Raw genomic sequence first — 9,954 nt, 5'->3', positions numbered from 1 at the left:
AAAAAAAAAAAAAAAAAAACTTATGTAAGAAAACATGTTTGATTGATTTTTCTTGGTTGAAAATACAACATGGCTTTGTATGATTTTTTGGCTTAACATGATTCAACAAGATGTGATTTTTTTTTTATGATCAATATATTTTGTTTGATTCATGTGTAAAGATTTATGATAATTGTAACTTACGCGGCTAATTTGATCGGTGATAATAATTCATTAGTGTATTTTATTTATTTTTTCTGATCTATGTGAAAACATTTTTTTTCCTGTGTTAGTTTGCTTAACGTAAATTATGATGCGAAGTAGTCGGCTAGGTTATGTGAAAATGAAACGTATGTGGAAATGAATGGTTTTCGATTCTGATAATGTTTATGGGCTCACAATCATGTCATGCTAGGTTAAACATTATTGGGTCTTGCTTATAATAAATCCAATAATGCAAACGTCATAAAGTTTGTTTGACTTGAAGTGGAAACTTTGACCCCTCAAATTCCTTGACTGTTTGACTTCCGCATGTTGTCTAACTTGGACTGTCTGTTTGACTTCCACATGTTGACTGTTGACTTGGATTGTCCTCTTGACTTTCATATGTTGACTTTGACTACTGACTTTTTGTGTTGACTTTGATTGTTTGACTTTTTTTTTTAAAAAAAATGTTTTAAATTGTTTGCTCTTTAGCTATCACCAGTGATACTAAAATATTATGTTGTATTAACATGTCATTATAAGTCTATATCGTTTTATGCAATCACATGAGAGTAACTATCACCCACAGGAGTTGTTTGTTCAAGTGTTTGTATATATAAACATTAAGAAATAAATATTTAGTTATGCATATTAGAATTAAAAGTTACCCACATGTTACTCTAATTCACATGTTTGAACTAATGTTTTGATTATATATGTAACTATGAAAGGCATAATATCATCAGATGTTTGTCTTTGCTTTGCTTATATATATGCGAATGATTTTATGGCTTTATGATATGATTGTTGTTTTATTTAAGATTCTACCCAAAGGAGTTTGTGTATCTTTGTCATCTTTTACAACTTTTAGTTACAAATCTTTGCATTCATATACCTCGTCTATCCCATTCTTAAATGGCACCAACTTCTCAGAATGGAAAGAGAATGTTGAGTTCACTTTGGGTGTGCAGGATATTGATCTCGCTCTCCAAATTGAAAAGCCAGTTGTAGATGATAAGAGTTCCACTGAAGATAAGGATCTCTTGAAAAAATGGGAGAGAAGTGATAGACTGAGCATATAGTTGATGTGAATGCACATTGATGCAAACATTAAATAATCGCTTCCCAAACCTAAAAATGCTAAGGACTTTATGGAAATCGTAAAGGAACGCTTTAAGTTAGCGGATAAGTCACTAGCTGGGAAGTTAATGGCTGATATGACCACCATGAAGTATATTGGTGTACGGTTAATGCACCAACATGTGATAGAAATGCGTAGGATTGCTGCTAAGCTCACTGAGATGAAATTCACTATGGATGAAAACTTTCTTGTGCAATTCATTCTAAATTCGCTTCCACCTCAGTATGCCCCTTTTCAAGTGTATTACAATACTATTAAGGAAAAGTGTACTGCAAATAAACTGGGAAACATGCTGGTTCAAGTGGAAGCTAGGCTAAACCAGCAAGGGCTTAATCAAGAACATTTCGTCAATAGAGGAGTGAACAATAAGCGCAAGCCTGCAAAGGGCAATAAGGGAGAACCAATGAAGAATTCTGGTCAACCTGAAAAGAAGAAGGAAAATAAAGATGACAATAAGTGTCATTTCTGTAAGAAACCTGGTCATTTTCAGAAAGATTGCATTAAGCGTCAAAAATGGTTCGAAAATAAAGGTAATCCGTTGGGATTCGTAATCTATTTTGAAACAAATTTTACTATTAACGGATCTTCTTTATCATGGTGGTTTGATTCTGGTGCCTTAGTTAATGCTATAGGAACCAATCGTCTTATTCTAGATCATGGATACTTTCTTTATTTAGAAAACACTCTTTAAGTTCCAACTATTTCCCCCAATTTAATTTCAGTTTCTCAACTATATAGACAAGGTTTTCAATTTCAAATGCCCAATGGATGTTTTAGTTTGTTTAAAGATTTTAAAGTTATTGGTTCTGGTTATCTTTCTGATAGTCTTTATAAGTTAAATTTATCTTCATCATCAATACATGGAACCTATTTAACCATGCATCATAATGATATAACCGAACATGTTGAGGGTAATTCTTCATTCTTGTGGCATAAGAAGCTGGGACATATATCTCATGAAAAGCTTCAAAGATTGGTAAAAGATGGGATTTTACAGAACCTAGATTTTACTGATTATAAGAGTTGTGTGGATTGTATTAAAGGAAAAATGACAAAACACACAAAGAAAGGTGACACAAGAAGTACTGAACTCTTTGAAATAATACATACAGATATTTGTGGACCCTTCGACGTTCCAACTTTTGGAGGAGAAAAATATTTTATCACCTCTATTGATGATTTTTCACGTTATTGTTATCTTTTCTTATTGCATGATAAATCTCAAGATGTGAATGTTGTGGAGCAATTCATTACCGAAGTTGAGAGGCAATTAGAAAAGAAGATGAAAATCATTAGGCCTGATAGGGGTGGAGAATATTATGGAAGGTATGACGAAACAAGAAAACATCCTGGACCTTTCGATTTACTTCTTCACCTTGGAAGAATGGTGTAGAAGAAAGGAGAAATCGTACCATAATGGAAATGGTTAAAATCATGATTAATCATGCGAGTTTACCCTTGAGTTTGTGGATGTATGATCTTCGTTACGCTGTGTATATTTTAAATAGAGTTCCAAGCAAATCAGTTCCAAAGACTCCTTTTGAACTGTGGAAAGGATGGAAACCTAGTTTAAAACACCTGCAAGTTTGGGGTTGTTCAGCAGAAGCGAAAGTTTATAATCTCAAAGAAAAGAAATTGGATATGAAAACTGTTAGCGGTTACTTTATTGGTTTTCCTGAAAAATCCAAGGGGTATATTATTTATCGTCCTAACCATAATATGCGAATTGTTGAAACTGGAAATGAAAAATTCATTAAGGAAGGCGAAGTTAGTGTGAGTACATTGGTGCAAGAAAAATTTGTTCAAGAGATCAGAGTAATAATCCCTTTACCTCAGATTTCTACAGATATTGTGACTCCATGGGTTGTGGAACCGATTAATGAGGGAGCAATAAAAATAACTGCGTCGGAGCTTCATGATGAGATTGTTGCCAACGAAGAAATTGTAGAACAACCAGAAGAACCAACCTTAAGAAGATCTCATAGAGAACGGAAAAAAGGCTATTTCTGATGATTATGTGGTTTATCTACAAGAATCAGATTTTGATTTAGGGATTATGAAAGATCCAGTTTCTTATTCACAAGCTATCAAATTTAGTAATTCTAATGAATAGATTAATGCTATGAAAGTTGAGAAAAAATCGATGGATGATAATGGAGTCTGGGAATACGATGAATTTCCCTGAAGGACACAAAGCAATTGGGTGTAAATGGGTCTTTAAGACCAAACGCGATTCTTATGGCAATATTGAACGTTATAAATCTAGACTTGTAGCCAAAGGTTTCAATCAGAAAGACGGCATTGATTACAAAGATACGTTTTCTCCCATGTCAAAGAAAGACTCTCTCAGAATTATTCTGGCATTAGTAGCTCAATATGATCTTGAGTTACATCAAATGGATGTGAAAACATCCTTTCTTAATGGTGAGCTTGAAGAAGAAATTTACATGTGTCAACCTGAAGGTTTTGCATTAGAAGGACAGGAACACATGGTCTGCAAACTTAAGAAATCAATTTATGGACTTAAGTAAGGCTCCAGGCAATGGTATCTAAAATTCAACGAAACCATTCAAAAAATTGGTTTTGAAGAAAATGATGTAGATCCATGCATATAACTCAAGATCAGTGGGAGGAAGTTCATATTTTTGGTATTGTATGTAGATGACATACTACTTGCTAGTAGTGATCTTGGCCTTATGCATGAAACTAAGGAATATCTCTCAAAGAATTTTGAAATGAAAGGTATGGCTGAGTCTTCTTATGTGATAGGGATAGAAATATTCCGTGATAGATCACTTGGAATATTATCAATCTCATAGAAAGCATATATCGAAAGAATTCTAGAGAGGTTTGAGATGTCTGCATGTAAGCCAAGTATAGTTCCGGTTTCTAAAGGAGACAAGTTTGGACTCAATCTTTTTCCTAAGAATGAACTGGAACGTAAACAAATGGATAAAATCCCTTATGCTTCGGTGGTGGGAAGTTTAATGTATGCCTAAGTTTGCACACGACCAGACATCAGCTATATAGTTGGTATGTTGGCAAGATACCTGGTGAATCCTGGAAGGAACACTGGAAAGCTGCAAAGAAAGTTTTGAGGTACCTGCAAGGAATGAAGGATCATCGTCTCACATTTACGAAGTCAGATCAATTTGAGTTGGTTATCTATTCAGATTCCGATTTCATGGGATGTAATGTTACTCGAAAGAGAACTTTTGGATATCTTTTTCTATTAGCTGGAGGAGCAATATCATGGAAAAGTGCAAAAGAGTCTATTCTCACTGGCTCAACAACAGAAGTTAAATTTATAGCAGGTCATGAGGCTACTAATCACTATTCATGGATGCAGAATTTCATCTCAATGTTTGGAGACCTAAATTTTTCCTCTGCACCAGTGAAACTTTACTGTGATAATGCCACAACAGTATTCTTTTCAAAGCACGCTAGATATACTAAAGGTTCAAGATACATGGATCTAAAATACCTATGCGTAAAGCAAGCCGTGCAAATGAAAAAGTTGTTCATTGAACACATAGGCACTAAACTGATGATTGCAGATGCATTTACGAAGGGTTTACCTCCCAAGACTTTTCTTGTGCATATTGGAAACATGGGTCTTGAGGGAGTAACAAACAATTAGTTTCACTTAGACTTTTGCTTATGTTTGAACACTTATTGAGATCTTATTATTATTATTGTTCTGAACTTATTTCTATATCCACTTTAGTATACTTTTATGTTATTGGATGAATGTTATAGAAATTGTTTTCTTTTGAAGACATTACTGGACCATTATGATATCCCTATTTAAGGCATGATTAAGTAATTTGCTAGTGTTGTAGTACATGGAAGGAAACATGTTGATAACAAGAAATTGTGCCACCTCCATGACTCGCATATGTGATTTTCTTGGTTAAGGTATTACGTTCAACCATTAAATTTGTTTAGCAATTATGTGCACTTATGTTTTTCTATGATTAACCGTTAAATAGATTATCACATGAACCACTGGGAGAATATAAAAATATTTCTACATTAGAAATATCTTGTTGGGCCATGTAATATCTTTGATTAATTAAGAATATGGCTAAAAATGTTTGTTACAATATTGGAGTTCTTTCATATTCCCTGTTTCTTGATGGACGGTCGAGATTAAATGAAAATTCTAAATCTTATAAACCTTGGTACTCCTTCTACCTATAAAAGGAACTCAATAACCATCAGAATTTAGTTCATGAATGATTATTATTTCATTACATAAAAGGTCAAGAAGGAGAAACTTAGAGTTGTTGAAGTATTCTGCTCAAAGGTTGTTCTTGGCGGACACCTTGGATTCAATCAAATGGCATCGTCTGGTACCCTTCCTAACACAGCTATGCTTATGATGTGATTGTCATGTTTGTTCAAAGATCCTTTGTGTATAAAATAAAACTTATAAGAAGATGAATTTTAAGAAATTTTATTATAAAATTGATTCATCGTTGATACATATTTGTTCGTTCATGCATATTCGATCGACAAATTCCATTAGCATGATATCAATTGGAACTAATAAGATGTACGTATTAGTTATTGATATGCCTTAATTATTATTATTACATATTATGATCAGCCGGCATGTCTAAGGGCCGTCTTAGGCCTAGGGCGAGATGGTCGACCCCCTAGACCCAAGTTTTAGAAAGGCCCAAAGGATGAAACTTTTTCCAAGGTATTTTTTTTGAAGCATTTTGTTTTCCTATATTAAAACCAAAGATGGTAGAGAATCATAACTTTAGTTAATCAAAAAAAAATATTAAATAATAATAATACTTACTTTTATAAATTTTTGGCTTATATATTTTTATTTTGTTAATTTTCAAAAGTTATCCTTCCTGAATTTAGTTTATTCATTCTTTAAACATTTTGCACCATGTGCCATGACATTTTTTAGACAAAAAACAAAATCAAAATACAATAAATGTTTGCGGTCGGAGGACACTTTTTTTTAGTTCTTTTTCTTTTACAATGGTGCGAGCATACACAAATGGGGTTGAATATATTTAATCGTCAAATTCTTCATTTATTATTTATGCCCATTTAAAAAAGAGGCCTATTTTTCAAAGTTCGCCCCAAGCCCCTAAAATGGGAGAGACAACCCTGCCTAAACAAACAAAACGTGATCAAGATTAATATAATTCTACAGATTTATTTTTATTTTAATAAATACACTAGTGTCTCGCCCGTGCACTACACGGGCTTAAGTTTACATTTCTAATGATGGTCTGGACAAATTGAATTATCAGATTAGACACACTCAGAGGAATACCCATTTTCGTCATTTGGGGGAGTAGTGATGGTGGTTTTGAGTAATTCAAGCGGTCTATGTCATTCTTCAAGCAACTTCTACAATCTTTTGTTGTACTTCCTTTCATGTATAATGGTTTCTTATGTTTCTTAATCACAATCTTTTGTTGTACTTTCTTTCATGTATAATGGTTTTAAACCCGGATTCATCTCAACCTTCTCAAAGATTATTTTTTCAGTTTCCACTGAAAAAATTACAATGTTTATTATTTATACGAACCAAGGAAGACACGAACATTCATTACACTTCTGGGAAGGAAATAATTTCAACAAAAGAGTTATTAAAATAACAATGTTTATTATCTTTTCTGCTTTATTTAAATTATTCTTTAAAAGTAGCTTTAAACTCCCCACTACTGTTGTTAGATTCATCATTTTTCTCAAACAACAACCTCGTGGCACAAATCAGATCATTCTAGACACTAATATCTAAATCGAGAATGAGATCAACATGTCTAATATGTTAATGCTTGGTTACCTTCTATGTGAGGATATGCAACACTATGAACCTTAGGGCAGCAGTTTCTTGGGCCCAGTTTCTTTCACTTCGTATTTCATAACACGACACCCAATTGGAACAGTTGTTTAGCTCCATCAGAGCGTCCACAGTGGTGCGAGTATAACCAAAGACCAAAGACTAAAAAAAAAGATCAAATTTGGGTTTAGTCCGTCGTATGGCGTAGTGGTTGCAGATTAAATTTGGTCGCGCGTTGATAAAGATTACGCCTGGGATCAGGCGTTGATAAAGATAACGCCTGAATGGGGCGTTGGTAAAGATAACGCCTGACGTGAGGCGTTGGTATAGTATACGCTTCAAAAAACAAAAATACAAAACAAAAAAATAATAATGGGGCGGAGGTATAAAGCCCGCCCCATGCAAATTTCAAAAGTTTAAAACTTAAAGTGGAGTGGGGCGTTGGAGTGGGGCGTTAAGTATATGAACGCCCCATTTCGTGCGTTGAGTTTATGAACGCCCCATCGGGCGTACATTTAACCAACGCCCCGTTTCAGGCGTACATTATATCAACGCCCCTTGTGTAGCGGACATTATATCAACGCCCGATGAATGGGGGAGATTATATCAACGCCCGATGTGTAGCGGAGATTATATCAACGCCCGACTATATTTGGATTTGGTCTTGATCGCAGACCAAATTTGGTCTGGATTTTACTCTTTAATCAAATTTTGATCGATGGTCCGTCCCACTACGCCAGCCCACTCGACTGAAAATTTGAGTTTACTCGTCCATTGCAGTTGCTATTAGGAGACTGAAATCTTAAAAATCAATGTGGATAGTTAAAACAATAACTGCAGTATACAGATAAAATGCCCATCAGACTAATTACACATGTAGAAATAAATTTAAGTTGTTATCCAAAGTACACTGTAGAATGGGCCACGGTACTCAAGTTTTCATAATATTCACCAGAAGAAAATTCTGAATTATGTTTATTTGCATTTCCCCAAACAACAATGGAAATATGTACGTACACTTAACTGATTTTTGCACGATGATATCCTCAACAAAACAAATGAATATCCATGACGCCTCAACAAAATAGAGAAAAATATCAACATACGGCATATCTTTCCAGCGTAGATATGCGTACAACAAAAAGGTACCGGTTCTTCAAGAGCAAACTTGGCCATGATAGAGGTATTTAACATTCCAGCAAAACCTATAACAAAGGTAAATTATTGAAAATGGTCAGAAAAGACCTACAATTATAGTAAAAGCAAATCAGGCTAAAAAGAAATTTTTTGTAATTACAAATTGTTCCATACCTGTACTGCTTTCCACATATAGTCCTCTATGTTGCTTTAAAATACAATTCTAGTTAGTCCTAGTGATTTCTGTGTTTTGATGAACTTGGATTTTCCCCAAAGTCAATTTTCTTGTAATATTTAGCTTACTACAGCCAACTAATTTGTCCATCCTCTAGTTTAACTATTCAAACTACAAAAAATAGCTACCGACCAAGAGACAATGGAACAAAACATAGTTAGTATCCAACTCCTCATTCTTGTTTGCAGGCAAAGAAACCCTCCAGGAAATCCCATTGCTTCTAGTTGCGTATACAAGAGATAAATACTCATATATCAACACTCAACTCCAAAGAACCAACATTTAAAGTTTGTTAAAGATAAGATTTTGCTTATGAACAAAGCTTTCTACATGGTTAATGTGATTGATAGAACTGCAACACCACAACTAAGATTTCAGTAAATTATAAGACTTCACACCTCTTTAATATTCTGCACAATTGTCTCCAGATGTCCATCAACGTCGCAATGGTCTAATCATCATCACACACAAACTTGAGAACCTGCGAACCAATGACGGACCTACAGCTGGGCTAAAGGGGGCTTTAGCCCGGGTAGGCTTCCCAGTCCACAAGCCAATTTTTTTTTTTTTTGCTCGACCAAAATTTCTAGCCCGGGTCTTAAAAAGAAATTTATCTTTCCTGAATCCGTCACTACTGCGAACAACACAATACATCCATTGTATCACAAAACTATTACATAACTAGGAAAACATCTTCAATACAAGCATTTTTTATGGATGCATTAACTCGTGCTCAATCATGACATATAACAGAATGCATGGTCAGAAATATACTTAAAAAATACATATATATAATCCTCTTCACTGTATTTTAAATTCCAATATAAAAATTCTTTTATCTTTTCGATTTCTTTTTTGAAGCATTTGAATTGACTTGATTGACATCGAGCATAATACTATTTATGATTATATGCAGAAATAGGATTGTTCTGGACCCTCACTTTCGTTTCTAGGCCTGTTTTTTTATTTATTGCAAATATAAGTCTCTTAAACGGTTTCCATCCATTTTTGTTATCTCAGTCATTTTATCGCGTTATTCGTTAATTTCTCGTCAAAATATCATTTAGAGATATCTCATCAAGGTGTTAAGATTACTAAACTGCCCTTTCTGGAGTGTGTCAATACCATAGTAAATATCGCCCACGTTTGTCAATCAGAAAGCCTAATCTAAAATAGATGAAATCTCAAAGAAAATTGAACGACTACGATAGACATTCATAGTAATTAACATCGCACGTGTCTGTCTCATAACCAGTAATCTGAGATATTCAGATCTCAGAGAAATTGGACGGTCTAGATGCTTAGATGGTTAGATGATAACCCATCTAATAGCAGAAGAGACAGATCGATTTTCATTTTCTTCTTCCATCTTCTTTCTGGTTTTCTCTGGTTTACCTAAATTAATTTTTTGATTGATTGTTAACGTAGTTTGAGATGATT

This window comes from Papaver somniferum, chromosome 5 (genome assembly GCF_003573695.1).
Source record: "Papaver somniferum cultivar HN1 chromosome 5, ASM357369v1, whole genome shotgun sequence".
Taxonomy (NCBI): Eukaryota; Viridiplantae; Streptophyta; class Magnoliopsida; order Ranunculales; family Papaveraceae; genus Papaver; species Papaver somniferum.
Note: the sequence above shows the minus strand (reverse complement) of the source record.